This window comes from Phacochoerus africanus, chromosome 3 (genome assembly GCF_016906955.1).
Source record: "Phacochoerus africanus isolate WHEZ1 chromosome 3, ROS_Pafr_v1, whole genome shotgun sequence".
Classification (NCBI taxonomy): Eukaryota; Metazoa; Chordata; class Mammalia; order Artiodactyla; family Suidae; genus Phacochoerus; species Phacochoerus africanus.
In genome coordinates, this window is record NC_062546.1 from 202,686,500 (window position 1) to 202,700,139 (window position 13,640).

The window sequence follows — 13,640 nt, forward strand, 5'->3', positions numbered from 1 at the left end:
GGCAAGAGCTGAGCGGGGCTGAAAGCCGACCTCTCGAAACACAGCAAGGGCAGGGCCGACAAAGGGTGAGAGGAAGAGCGAAAGGGCGGCCCCAGAGCAGCCGAGCTCTCCTCGAGGACACGAGGATGAAGCAGCCCTCCCTCTCCCCACCAGCCCTCCTCCCCACCAGCCCTCCTCCCCACCAGCCCTCCTCCCCACAAGGCGCCTCGAGCTCAGTCCATCTGCCTGGGCGGTGGGGGCACAGCTCTGTTGGGAAGATGCCCATCCGTCAAAGTTAAAACCAAGGGCATCTTCCAAATATGCATGATTCTTGAACGATACTGATTCCACAAGCAGTTTTGTGGTTTTTGGTTTTTGCTTTTTGGTTTTTGCTTTTCAGGTCTACACCCGAGGCATATGGAGGTTCCCTGGCTAGGGGTCTAATCAGAGCTACAGCTGCTGGCCTACACCACAGCCACAGCAAGGTGGGATCCAAGCCGCATCTGTGACCTACACCACAGCTCACAACAATGCTAGATCCCTAACTAACTGGCGGAGGCCAGGGGTCGAACCTGCATCCTCATAATTCCTAGTTGGATTCGTTTCCACAGCACCACGACAGGAGCTCCCGCAGGTAGTCTTTAAAGGCCAGTGGCAGCAGGTTCACGTGACCATCCTGGGCTCCCAGAGCTTAGAGCAGGGAGCACAGACCTCACACTCGTGGTGGGCGAACCACGAGGATGGGTGTGCAAGGATGAGCGGGGAACGCAGGGAGTCTGACGTGGGGCCTGGGCAGTCAAGAAATGCTTTTCTGACGGAGGCCAGTTGAGCTGAGACCCAAATGGAGCAGGATTCGCACAAGTGAGTACTTACGGGGGGAGGGGTTGGACATCATTCAGCAAAGGGCTGGAGCCCGGAGAGCAAGAGAGCAGGCGGCTGAGCTGGGGAGGCTGGCGGACCGGCTTCCTGGGCGTGGTTCTGACCCCACGAGACCCACGGCTCCGGGCAGTGTGTGTGCTCCCCACCCCCCTGGAGGGAAGACCGTCACATGGCCCTGTGTGCTCAAGAGCCAGCAGGAAGCAGGGTCAGGTGACATCTCCGCAAAGGCCCTATGACTTCCCGCCCAGGAGGACAACCCACAGCCAGGAGGACGTCTCCCCAAATGGGAGTTTTCTTGGTTTTTCAGATGCACTTGGCATGTGATGCAAATGGATGTTCTGGTAAATTACAGACAGTTTATTGAACAGGACTGGGATTTGGGGTGGGATGTGACGTGGGTTCAGCTTCCTAGATGTTCAGCTCAAATTCCCGCTGCCCCAGTCAGCCCAGGGCCAAACCAGCCCAGAGGATTTAAACAGAGGAAAGGTCCGGAAGGGTTTAACGGCTGCGTGCTGGCACGCTCCCCAGAGGACCCAAGAGGGGCGGGGAAGGACCACGGGCTTTTCAGGACTAAGCCTGCATCTGCTTAGAATATGGCACCTCCAGACACTACAGGATGCCCCCTGCTGGGCCAGGGACAGCCCCCCCGCTGACCCATCACCCGGGGTCCCTTCTCTGAGCATAGATGAGGTGAGCCCTGGCCCAGCCCTCAGTAGGATGGGTCTGCCCAGCTAACCCTGGAGACGGGGTCCACTTCCAAGGCCGTCTTCCACCAGAGTGCTTCCTGAGAGCATGGCCAAGACAGCGGGCCTTCCTTCCTGGCGTCTGCCCCTAAATCCCAGAGGAGGCAGGGTCTCCGCCACCTTTAAAACCAGGAGGCGGGGACGGCCCTCTACTGCCCTCTGGTGTCCGCCCTCCACAAAATTTTCTGGGGGCGTCCCTGCGGCTTAGGGAGAGGCTTACAGCTGGGGAGGTAAGCGGTCTCTAACTCATGCTGTGACCTTGAGAATATGCCACCCCCACTCTGAACATCAGTTTTCTCCTCTTTAAGAGACAGGGTGGAACCACACAGCCTTAGAAAAAGAAATCCAGCTCCAGGCAAATGAACAAGGAAGGGCAGTTACAGAGGCAAAGGCGAAAAGTTAGGGAGCCAGAGGATACCAGCAGGCCCTGGGAGCCCTGAGAGCTGGGGGGCGGGGGCAAAGGTGAGGTCCAGACAAGCCAGGAACGCTGGTCGGGGAGAAACAACCCAGCTCAAGATCCTGGCCAGGAGCCACCAAGCCCCGCTGCGCCCCTACCGTCCTTTCGTCTCTGTCCCCTCCTTGCTCCCCCTAAATAGCGACCTTAAGAAATCAAGGTATTCTAGGAGTTTCCTGATGGTCTGGCAGTTAGAGGTCCGGTGTCGTCACTGCCGTAGTGTGGGTTTGATCCCCGGCCCAGGGATTTCTGCGCGCTGTGGGCAAGGCCAGAAAAGAAAGAAGGAAAGAAATCGAGGTATTCTGAACTGGGTCCCGCACAGCAAAGGATGTGACTGACGCAACCGTCAGAACTGGAAAGCGGGGAGTTCCCGTTGTGGCGCCGCGGAAACGCATCCAACTAGCATCTATGAGGATGCGGGCTCGATCCCTGGCCTCGTTCAGTGGGTCGGGGATCTGGCGTTGCTGCGAACTGTGGTGCAGGTCGCAGACGTGGCTTGGATCCTGCCTTGCTGTGGCTGTGGTGTAGACCAGCAGCTACAGCTCCGATGCGACCCCTAGCCTGGGAACTTCCACATGCCGCAGATATGGCCCTAAAAAACAAACAAACAAACAACAATTAAAAAAATAGAAAGTGTCCTCATGATTAGAGATAGCAACAGGCCATTTACTGATTTTGATGGTTAGAGTGAAGTTTTGTAGAAGGTTGTCCTTGTGTGTGTAAAATACACACAAAGTCTCATGTCAGCAACTTCCAAATCAGGGGGAGGAGTTCTTTGTATCACAGTTGTAAATTTCTGCAATTTTGAGGTTGTTTCCACAATTAAATTTTTTTTTTATTCTAGGAGTTCCCATTGTGGCTCAGTGGGTTAAGAACCCAGCATAGTCTCCGTGAGGATGCGGGTTTGATCCCTGGCCTCCTTCAGTCGGTTAAGAATCTGCTATTGATGCAAGCTGCAGCCTAGCTCACAGACGCAGCTCAGATCCGGCGTTGCTGTGGCTGTGGTGCAGGCCAGCAGCTGCAGCTCTGATTCGACCCCTAGCCCAGGAACTTCCATATGCCTCAAGTGCAGCTATAAAAGAAAAAAAAAAAATTCTAGAATTTTCTCTTAAAAATTCCATACACCCTTTGACTCAGCAATTCAATTTGGGGATTTTTACCACGTAGATATATTTGTATTTGTATGTATGTACAATGCTATGTACGTATGTACAATAATATTTATGTATCATCGTAGATAGGCATGTCAATGAGACTAAGTGTTCTCTGCAATATATTCCTGGCAGAAATATTTTAAATAGCAAAAAAAAAAGTTAACTTCCGCCGATAAGAAAGTAGGAAAACACTGACGGTGGATGCACGCAGTGGCTACTGCGCAACGATCAAAAAGAATGAGTCAGGTCTACACTCACATGGGTTAACACAAAGCGCTCGCCACAGGGCAGACCTCACCCGAGTGCTCTGTGTGTACCGATTCAGAACAATCCAGTGGTGCAGCTCCTCCATGTGGAAGGGAGAACTGAGCCTGGGGCGGGGGGATTAATTCACAGCCACAGAGACACAGTTCGCGGGTGATGTGCTCAGCTGGGAGCCCAACCCCTGGAGCTGGTTCCAGCGTCCGCGTGCCTGGCTACACACAGTAATTCAGGAAGATTACGCAAGACACCAGTGCCGGTCTCTGTCTTTGGGAGGTGGTGTTGGAAGAGAAATAAGACTGAGTTTGACTTTTCATGTTGTACTGTTTATATTCTTTTTTTTCTTCTTCTTTTTTTTTTTTTTTGTCTTTTTGCTATTTCTTTGGCCACTCCCGTGGCTTATGGAGGTTCCCAGGCTAAGGGTCGAATCGGAGCTGTAGCCACCAGCCTACGCCAGAGCCACAGCAACGCTGGATCTGAGCCATGTCTGCAACCTACACCACAGCTCACGGCAACGCCGGATCGTTAACCCACTGAGCAAGGGCAGGGACCGAACCCGCAAGGTCATGGTTCCTAGTCGGATTTGTTAACCACTGCGCCACGATGGGAACTCCTATATTCTTTACTATATAACTTTATCATGTATCACCATGTATCGGTTGTACACATTTTGGTCCAGCAATCCCACTGCTGGGCACATATCTGGAAAATACAAAAACTCTGATTCAAAAAGATACATGCACCCCAATATTCTTAGCAGCATGATTTACAATAACCAAGACTTGGAAGCAACCTAAGTGTCCACTGACAGAGGAATGAATAAAAAGGATGTGAGATACACATGCAAAATGGACCACTACTCAGCCATAAAAAAAAAGAATGAAATGCCATTTGCAGCAACATGGATGGAACTAGAGATTATCATACTAAGTAAATCAGACAGAGAAAAACAAATATCATACAATATCATTTGTGGAATCAAAAAAAAAAAAAGAACAAATGACCTTATTTTCAAAACAGTAGCAGACTCACAGACATAGAAAACAAATTTATAGTTACCAAAGGCAAAAGGGATATGGGATAAATTAGGAGTTTGGGATTACCAGACACACACTGCTATATATAAAACACATAAACACCGAGGACCTACTGTATGGCACAGGGAACTATACCCAATATCTTGGGGGTTTGGGGGGAGCTTCACCCACAGCATATGGAAGTTCCCAGGCCAGGAATTGAACCCACGCCACAGCTGTAACTAAAGCCACAGCGGTGAAAATGCTGGATCCTTAACCTGCTGAGCAAAAAGGGAACTCTCTCTTAATATCTTGTATTTAACCTACAATGGAGAAGAATCTGTAAAAGTATATATATATATTCACTTTATAAATATGTATCACTTTATATAGATATAAAACTATATATATAATCACTTTGCTGTACACCTGAATCTAACACAACACTGTAAATCAACTACAATTTTTTTTTTCGCCTTTTTGACTTTTCTAGGACCGCTCCCATGGCATGTGGAGGTTCCCAGGCTAGGGGTCTAATCAGAGCTGTAGCTGCTGGCCTACCACAGAGCCACAGCAATGCGGGATCTGAGCCACATCTGTGACCTACACCACAGCTTGGGGTAACGCTGAATCCTTAACCCACTGAGCAAGGCCAGGGATCAAACCCGCAGCCTCATGGTTCCTAGTCAGATTCATTAACCACTGCGCCGCGACAGGAACTCCAAAATCAACTACAGTTTTTTAAAATGAAAGACAAAAAGTCTTTTTAAATTCTGCCCTTAAGGACTTATAGTCCTGATACGAGTTCTTAAGGGGTTTTTTCATTTGAGAAGCAAAAATGAAGTATATGATAAGGAAACGAAAGACATAAGAACCAGCGCATAGGGTGTCTGAGCTCTGGGTTAAGCGTCACTGGCACCCCCTTCCAGGTTTGGACCCCACCCGTTGGTGGTGTTTGGCTGGAGCTCCAGTGCAGCCCAGGGGCCTGAAATACCCAAGGGCTGGGCAGTGCTTTTCCCTGCTTTTGAAAGCGCCCTATAGATTCTCCAACGTGACATGGCAAAGATCCTACAGGTAGAGTTGCCTCTTCTGCGAAATGGAGATGGCAGCGTCTGTTCACCTCACAGCACTGACCACATCCGGGCTTACTTACTCCTATTCCCACGTTGCAAACATGGAAAGTTTCAAAAGGGGGGGAATTTCATGGGGGGAAAGACTGTACTTTTCCTTTGATCTTTTTTTCGTAAACCTGAGAGGGAAGAGGGGAGAGGGCTCTGATGCACCCAACTCTGGAAGGGAGAGGGAGAAGCCGATGCCCTTATGATCCAAGAGATTGGGGATGGCAAAGCAGGCACAGTGGGTTGGAGCTCGTGGCGGTGTTTGGGACGCTCTGGGTTTGCAGTCCCGTGAGCGCGAATCCGGACAAGGAGAGCGAGGGGATGGCGCGGGAGCTCAAAGCAGGTTCCCAGCACCGCGTCCTCCCGCCGCCCAGCAGCGCATCCTCACGCGCACGCGCCGGGTCTGCGCGCAGAAGTTGACTCCGCAGGGAGCCGCAGCTGTGACTTGAGCGGTTTTTCCTGGCGGACAAGGTCTCAGGTGCCTGGCCAGCCGCCGGCCTACTGGCGCTCGGGCTTCGCGTTCCAGCCGCGTCCAGGCAGGAGGGAAGGCGTGGAGGGGCGCGGATCTACCGCAGGAAATCCTGGATCCAAAGTCCCACTTACCAGGTGGCGTCCCCACGTGTTAGCCGGTGGCTTTGGGGAAGGCGCTTTCCTGAGCCTCGGTTTTCCCATCTGGCAAGCCAGAGTAAGGAGCGTTCTCCCTGCAGAGGTGGGAAGGGAGGTAAACGCGGTACCACGCGCTCCGAGGGCGCCAAAGCCTGGCGGGTCCCTTTGCGCTGCGGGCGGGACCGCGGCGTCCGCATCACCCGGGGAAAGTCACGGACCCGCCCGGCGTGGGCTCAGCCCTCTCTCCCCGCCGCCGCCTTCCTCTCGGAGTCGGCATGGGGCGAGGAGCCCCTGGCCCCGCCCTGCCCTGTGCTTCCCACTCCAGTGCGGCGCCTGGGGTGCCCGCCCCGCCCTTGGCTGGCACCCGGAGGTGCCCGGCGCTCCCGGAGCTGGGCGGGGCGGGCCGCGGGCCTCGTGACTCCGGAGGGCGGCCGGGGACCTCGCCCCTGCCTCGCCGTGCGCCCTGCGCCCTGCGCCCTGCCTGGCCCGGATCAGCCCGCCTGGCCTCAGTGCACAGTGACCTGACGCCCGGCCTGGTCGCCTCCCTCTCCCCAGCCCAGCGGGACCGAAGAGACCACCCCCGAGGGGCCCGGCCAGGGCCTGCACGCACCGGAAAGGAGTCGGTGAGTTGGGAGAGAGGGAGAATCAAAGAGGGGCCTGGGTGGCACCCAGGACGGCGTCCCCAGGATCAGAGAGGGGCGACGGTGATAAGCGCAGCTCCGCTGAGTGAAAACGCCCCCAGCAGCCCCCAGCCCACCGTCCCAGCTGTTGAGGAGAACGTGCCCGGCCCACCGAACCCCAAACCCACACCCCGCCCCACCCGGAGAACCAGATGAGACTGGTCTGGATCCTCTGGGCGCCCATTTGGGGCAAAGCAGTGGTTTAACCAGAGGCCCTGTGGCAGATCTGTCTGCAGAGCAGCCTGAGGCTGTGGGCTTGGCGGACTCACTCAGGATGGAGCTCTCAGGTCCCAGGCTGTTTGCAGAAGAAGTCCTCCTGCAAGGAGGTGCAGGCTCGGGGGTGTCTGCTGGGGAGAAGGCATCCTGGATTTCCAGTCCTCTGAAAGCCCCAGTTTTTGTGGAATTGTCTTTTGTTTGTGTCAGGTCCCCAGACCGGCCCACCCACCTTCTTACAGAGCTGTGAGAAGGGGCTGGGCCTATGGGATCGCTTAGTGGGCACTGGCTCCCTTGTCTTCTAAGATCCCAACAGGCTTGGACTCTCTCACCTTAGCTGAGTGTTGAAAACCACACTTTTTGTTTCCAGTTGGGTTGGGGCCTTTGCATTTTATGTGTGTTTTTTGAAAATCTTCGTCACATATTTCTGAAAGGTTGGAAGGTTAAGGGAGAGTTGAGGCCCCCACTAGCCCTTAGGTGCAGAGGTGGCACTGCCCATGGTCATGAAGCCCCAGGGAGAGGGCCAGGGCTTGCTGATCGTGGCAGCAGAGCAGTGACTTTGGCACCTGGGTTCAGCCCACTCACCTCTGTCCTGGCATCCACCCCTCCCCTGAGTTGTCTCTCCACCCCCCCCACCCCCGCCGACCTCCCAAAGCCAGAGCTTTCCTGGGCAAGACCCCCGTCTCTGAGTCGCCAGGGCCTCCCGCCCTAGATCCAAGCCCCAAGCCTCGGTCCCTGTGCTCCCCATGCCCGGAATCTGGATGTAGGCACCTCACAGTATTGACTGGAGACAAACCCAGGCTCACAGACGAGAAGTCAGAGGGACTTACGGATTACGGCATCAGTGACAAGGGGGCAGACACCAGTAGCAAGAGGGCCACAAAGCCTCTAGCCTGCAAAAAGGAGCCCGGACGGAAAACTGCAAAAAGACAAGACAGAGGAATATAAGCCAGATGAGGGAATTGCTCAAAACCCCAGAAAAAAAGCCCAGTCAACTGGAGATTAGCAGCCTCCATGAAAAAGGCTTTAGAATAATGATAGTAAAAATGATCCGAGATCTTGGGGGAAAAAAACCCAAAAAACTGGAGGCAAAGATCGATACATTAAGTAGAAGATGTAAAGATTAAACAAGCAGAGGTCCAAAATTCAATGACTGAGATAAAAAATGCACTAGAAGGAGCCGACAGCAGGTTACAAGTCGAAGAAGGAGCAAGCGAGGAGCGAGACAGACGGGTGGGTACCGCGGATGAAGGCGCCAGTGGCTGAAGCATCAAAGGCGGCTCAGTGGGTCTGGTGGGAGGCTGCGGGGGGAGGCGAAGAGGCTCCAGAACCTGGGGGTCTACTCAGAAGGGTGACTTTGGTGCCCTGGGGTGACAGTAGGGGGATTGCTCATGGGCGCCCCAGCTCCCGCCTCCTAGGGCTCTATGTCTTGATCTTTCCAGAAGCAACCACTGGAGGAAAAGCCCTCTCCCCTCCACCCAGCCTGTAGGCTCTCTCTGTGATCCTGACATCCTGGCATCACCAGGCCTGGGGAGGACCAGAAAGGTCATGGAGCCCAACTGCCGTCCTTGGACAGAGAGGAGAAGGGCACTCGTCCCAGGGAGCAGGGCCAGCTGGTGCCTGCACCGTGATAGGAACCCAGCTCCCGACTTTCGGCCCCACCCTGGGGCCTGGGACCCGCCCGCCCTTGCTGTGGAGTCGACAGCTGGGCTTTAGCTGCAGGTACAGACCGATGGCCATGTAAACAGGGTTTCCAGCCACTTCCCAGGAAGCTGGCAGAGCAGAGAATGGGCAGGGGGGTGGCACGCTGCAGGGCGCCCGCCCTGTGCCGTTGCTGCTGGAATGATTCCAAAACCTCCAGCTGCACCGCAAGGGTGCCTGGTGCACCTGCAGGGAGTGGCGGACCTTCTGGGCGGGATGTGCTCATTTTGCAGCTGACAAGCCTGGAGGGCATGGTTCCTACCAGCGGGCAGCAGGCACTGCCCTCAGAACTAACCACACAGGCCAGCTCTGCCGGCAGCACATGGGAACAGCCACAAAGGGTCAATGCAGTGGCCCCGTAGTTGGCACCTGGGCTTTGCCTCAGGAATGTGCCCACACCTCTATCAGCAAGAGTCGCCCACCTGATTCTGAGTCAGGGAGATTCCTGGCACTGTGTTGAGGCATTTAACCAGGAACTTTGAAGAGCTCTGCTGGCAATCTGCTCAGACGGTGACTCCTCGTCACTGCCATTGTTCCCAGGCTCAGGGGGCCACTGGAAGCTTTGTGTAGGAGGCATTTCCCCCCCACACCAGATCTCCCTTTAATGCAGCCAAAATATGACCTCAACTCTTTGCCTGAGAAAAGATGATACAGCATTGATATTCAGTGGTCTGGGTTCAGGACATGCATTTTATTTTATTTTATTTTATTTTATTTTATTTTATTTTATTTTATTTTACTTTATTATTTTATTTTATTTTTTGTCTTTTTGCCTTTTCCAGGGCTGCTCCCATGGCATATGGAGGTTCCCAGGCTAGGGGTCTCATCGGAGCTGCAGCTGCTGGCCTACACCACAGCCACAGCAACACAGGATCCAAGCCGCATCTGCAACCTACACCCCAGCTCACGGCAACACTGGATCCTTAACCCACTGAGCAAGGCCAGGGACCGAACCTGCAACCTCATGGTGCCTAGTCGGATTCGTTTACCACTGCACCGTAACAGGAACTCCAGGACATGCATTTTATAAAACCAGTTCCACGATCTCTCTCCAACTCATTAACTTCCGTGTGACCCTCTCTTTTCTCCATTATAGCTTTTAAACGGTTGGGGAAGGCTCACAGTCTCAGCGATCAAAAAGGTGATTAAATCTGAGCTATGGAACAGGCGCAAATTGAAAGTGTTTTGTTCAGGAACCTCATGACAGGCGTTATCTACCCTGAAATGGAGCCAGGACTGGCAAGAGTCTGGTGGAGCTGCCTGCCAGCACGCACGCCCTGGGAGGTTCCTGCAGGCCCTGGGCAGGCCCAGAGCCTCGCACCTTCCATGGGTCCAGCATATCCTCTGTGCTCATGGTCTCCCTTGACGGTGGAGGGGTACCAGGTCACATCAGGGTCTCAGTGATGGAGCAGAGTCGGGGTTGATGGGCGAGATGACTGTGCTGAAAGGCCGTCCCCTCCGTGAACCTGCGCAGTTGAACCATAGGCATGGCAGCCCCTGGCAGGGGGGCACCTTTCCACCACACCCCAGCTGCCCCCATGAAGGTACCAGCCTGACGCCAGCCGGAAGGGGTGCTGGCAGCACACTCCCCAGCTGCCTGTGACTTTTGCTTTATGTATTTTTTGGCCACACCCATGGCATGAGGAAGTTCCCGGGCCAGGGATAGAACCTGCACCACAGCAATATCAATGCCGGATCCTTAACCCACTGAGCCACCAGGGGACTCCGATTTGTACATTTCAAATGCTGAAAACACACTCGTCATTCGATTTAAGATTCTCTTTTCTAAAGGTAGTTTTTAAAAGGCTTTAAACTTCTGCCTTTCATTAATTCACTGAGTGGGAAGATTTGATCACAGTGTATAAAGACCCATGTCACAGGCCTCAGGCTCTCGAGCCCGGCTGTCCTAGGAACATACATCCCGGGAGCATCCCCTTGCTGTGTAGCGGCACAGTGTCCTAGAGGGCGCAGCTAAACTTTGGAATCTTCCTCCCTTCTTGACCCTGCACCTCCTGCCCACCCAGTTGCTGGGCAGGGGCTGAAAATAGGCACCAGAGGAGTTCCTGTTGTGGCTCAGCGGTTAACAAATTTGACCAGCATCCATGAGGACGCAGGTTCGATCCCTGGCCTCGCTCACTGGGTTAAAGATCTGGCATTGCCGTGAGCTGTGGTGTAGGTCGCAGACGTGGCTCGGATCCCGAGCTACTGTGGCTGTGGTGTAGGCCAGTAGCTATGGCTCCGATTCGACCCCTAGCTTGGGAACATCCATCTGCTGTGGGTGCGGCCCTAAAAAGCAAAAAAATAAAAATAAAAAACGGGCACCAGAGTAAAATTTTTCAGATGACGTCTCATCCATAAAGTACCTACAGTCTGTTCTTGGTTTAGCTCTGGGGGATGCTTGTTTTTGAAAATGTATATTCTGCCACTCTGGCTTTATTCAACGGGGCAGAGTGGATATGTCTCCCTCCCATAACAACTCAGGGTCATCACTGGAACCTCCAAAATGGTGCTAAGCCACGCTGCCGTGGTCCCCTCTAAGCTCGTGGGGCCGTCCGCTGCCCCTGTTCACATCTCAGCGGGTTTCTGCCCAGTCTCACTCCAGGCAGTGGGTAGCCCACCTGGGATCTTCCCCTGGCAGTGGTACCCGGACCCTCCCTGGTCCAGCTTCTGTCCGTTCCCTGGCCTCAGTCACCGTGGTTATCTGAGCTGGGAGCCCAAGTACCATCCTCCCTAGAAAAGAGCATCAGACAGAAGGAACAGGCTGGAGGGGGCGCCCAGGGGGGATGGCGTCCTCTGAAAGTGAAGCCCTGGGCCGCGGTCCTGACGCACCCGTGTGACCTGTGCATATCCATCCGCTTCTCGGTCACTGGCGCACTCTGCCGTGGTAACGTTTGCGTGACAAGAAAAATACACTTGTTTCCTTCTGCTGTGCTTTTCTCCCTCATCTTTGCAGTATTTCCCTTACTTGAAGTGACGTTTCCTTAGGAGAGGGAAAGGGAATAACTCAGCCGATGGTCACGGCTTTTATCGGCTTCGGAAACAGAATTTCAGTGAATGTGCTTCTCAGGATAGAATTGTTTTTAAAAATGAATAAACCCCAGTCCTCCATCAAATAACTTGCTGTCCTAGTTTTTAAAACCCAGAAACTCTGTGCCCTGGGGAACATGAGGCATCAGTTGTGTCTTGATGTTTTCGTGTCCTGCACCCCAGGGCAGCCCCGTAACCCATCGTACACTGTCAGCTGGGGCTTGAAGGTGGAAATGGGGCGGGATCGGTGCAAAAAAATTTCAGAAATTATCTTTCACCGATTTTAAGACACAAGTCAGGAAACAGTTAATTGACAGCCATAGGATCTCTGTGGAAATTTTCATTTTAACGGGTGTCTTGAGTGTTGCTCAGACAATGTCACTTTTCCTAAGTAACCGGGAGTTCCCTGGTGGCTTAGCAGTTAAGGATCTGCCTTTGTCATTGCTGCGGCCTGGGTTTGATTCCTGGCCCAGGCAGGAACTTCAGCAGGAGCAGGCAAAAAAAAAAAAAAAAAACAATAATTAAAAAAAAAAAAAGGCAGGGATTTCCCATGGTGCCTCAGGGGTAATGAACCCGACTAGTATCCATGAGGACTCGTGTTCCATCCCCGGCCTGGTTCAGTGAGTTGAGGATCTGGCACTTGGGTGAGCTGTGTTGTAGGCCGCCAAAGGAAAACTTGCTAAAGGAGTTCCCATTATGGCTTAATGGGTAAAGAACCCGACATAGTGTCCACAAGGATGCAGATTTGATCCCTGGCCTTGCTCAGTGGGTTAAGGATCTGGCATTGCTGCAACCTGTGGAGTAGGTCACAGATGTGGCCCAGATCCCTCGTTGCTGTGGCTGTGGTGTAGGCCGGCAGCTGTAGCTCCGATTGGACCCCTAGCCTGGGAAGTTCCATATGCTGCATGTGCAGCCCTAAAAAGAAAAAGAATAAAAGACGCGCTGAAGACACACAGGTTCTCCTCGAACGTTCAGCTTCCTGAAGGGAAACCGTCTCCCCAGCAGAATCTTCCCACAGCCTTGGTGCCCAGAGCGGGGCTGGCCTGTGTGTAGCAGCCACAGCCTCTGTCCCAGGGGCCCCTGGATGGCCAGCTGAGACCAGGGAGGCGGGAGCACAGAGGAGCACCCCCGCGACCCCGGGAGAAGTCACCGTCGTCATGGTGATATGTGACGTGTGAAGCGATGTCCGAGGAGTGTGCGCAGTGGGGGCGGGGGGTGGGGAGACAGGCAGAGCGCGATCGGAGGATCTTGATGAAATGCAGATTCGGCATCAGGAGGCTGGGGCAGGGCCTGGGAATCTGCATGTCTAACAGGTTCCAGGAGATGCTCTGGTCCAAAGAGCACCCACTTTGAGCAGCGAGCAAAGTGGCGAAGCTCTGCTTATCTTGGTATTTGACATTTGGTTTGGGGTTTGGGGGGTTTTTTGGGGGGAGGATTGGTTTGGGTTTTTTGGCCACACCTGCAACAAGCAGAGGTTCCCAGGCCAGGGACTGAAACTGCATCATAGCAACAACCAAACCACCACAGCAACCATGTCAGGTCCTTAACCCACAGAGCCACCAGGGAACTCCAGTTTTTGCCATTTGGATGTTCCTTCTTTTGTCCTTTTGACATTGATTGGGATCTTCAGTGTCTTCAGAAAGGGGCCTGATAACATCATCTGAAGTCTGCCCCGGGGCGTGGGAATTCCACACGTGGGTTCATTGATTTCCACTGTCCACGTTTCCAGAAAACCATCTAACCCAGGCTGGAAACCGGCACTTTCCGTGTTGCCTCTTCTTCTGTGAATGGGCCGCATCCGCGGGCTTC

General features: G+C 53.7%; 1 protein-coding gene across 3 annotated transcripts in view; it reads left to right on the forward strand.

The window, feature by feature from the left end:
• The first annotated feature begins 714 nt into the window (after positions 1 to 714).
• MLPH (melanophilin) overlaps positions 715 to 13,640 on the forward strand; it is a 50,245-nt gene continuing 37,319 nt past the window's right edge. The window contains exon 1 of one of the 3 annotated variants that reach the window (XM_047773854.1): positions 715 to 840. The gene's annotated coding sequence lies outside the window, so the exon portion shown is untranslated. Of the gene's footprint in view, positions 841 to 6,642; positions 6,834 to 8,454; positions 8,826 to 13,640 lie in introns of those variants that run through there. The other 2 variants (XM_047773852.1, XM_047773853.1) reach the window with 2 other exon arrangements.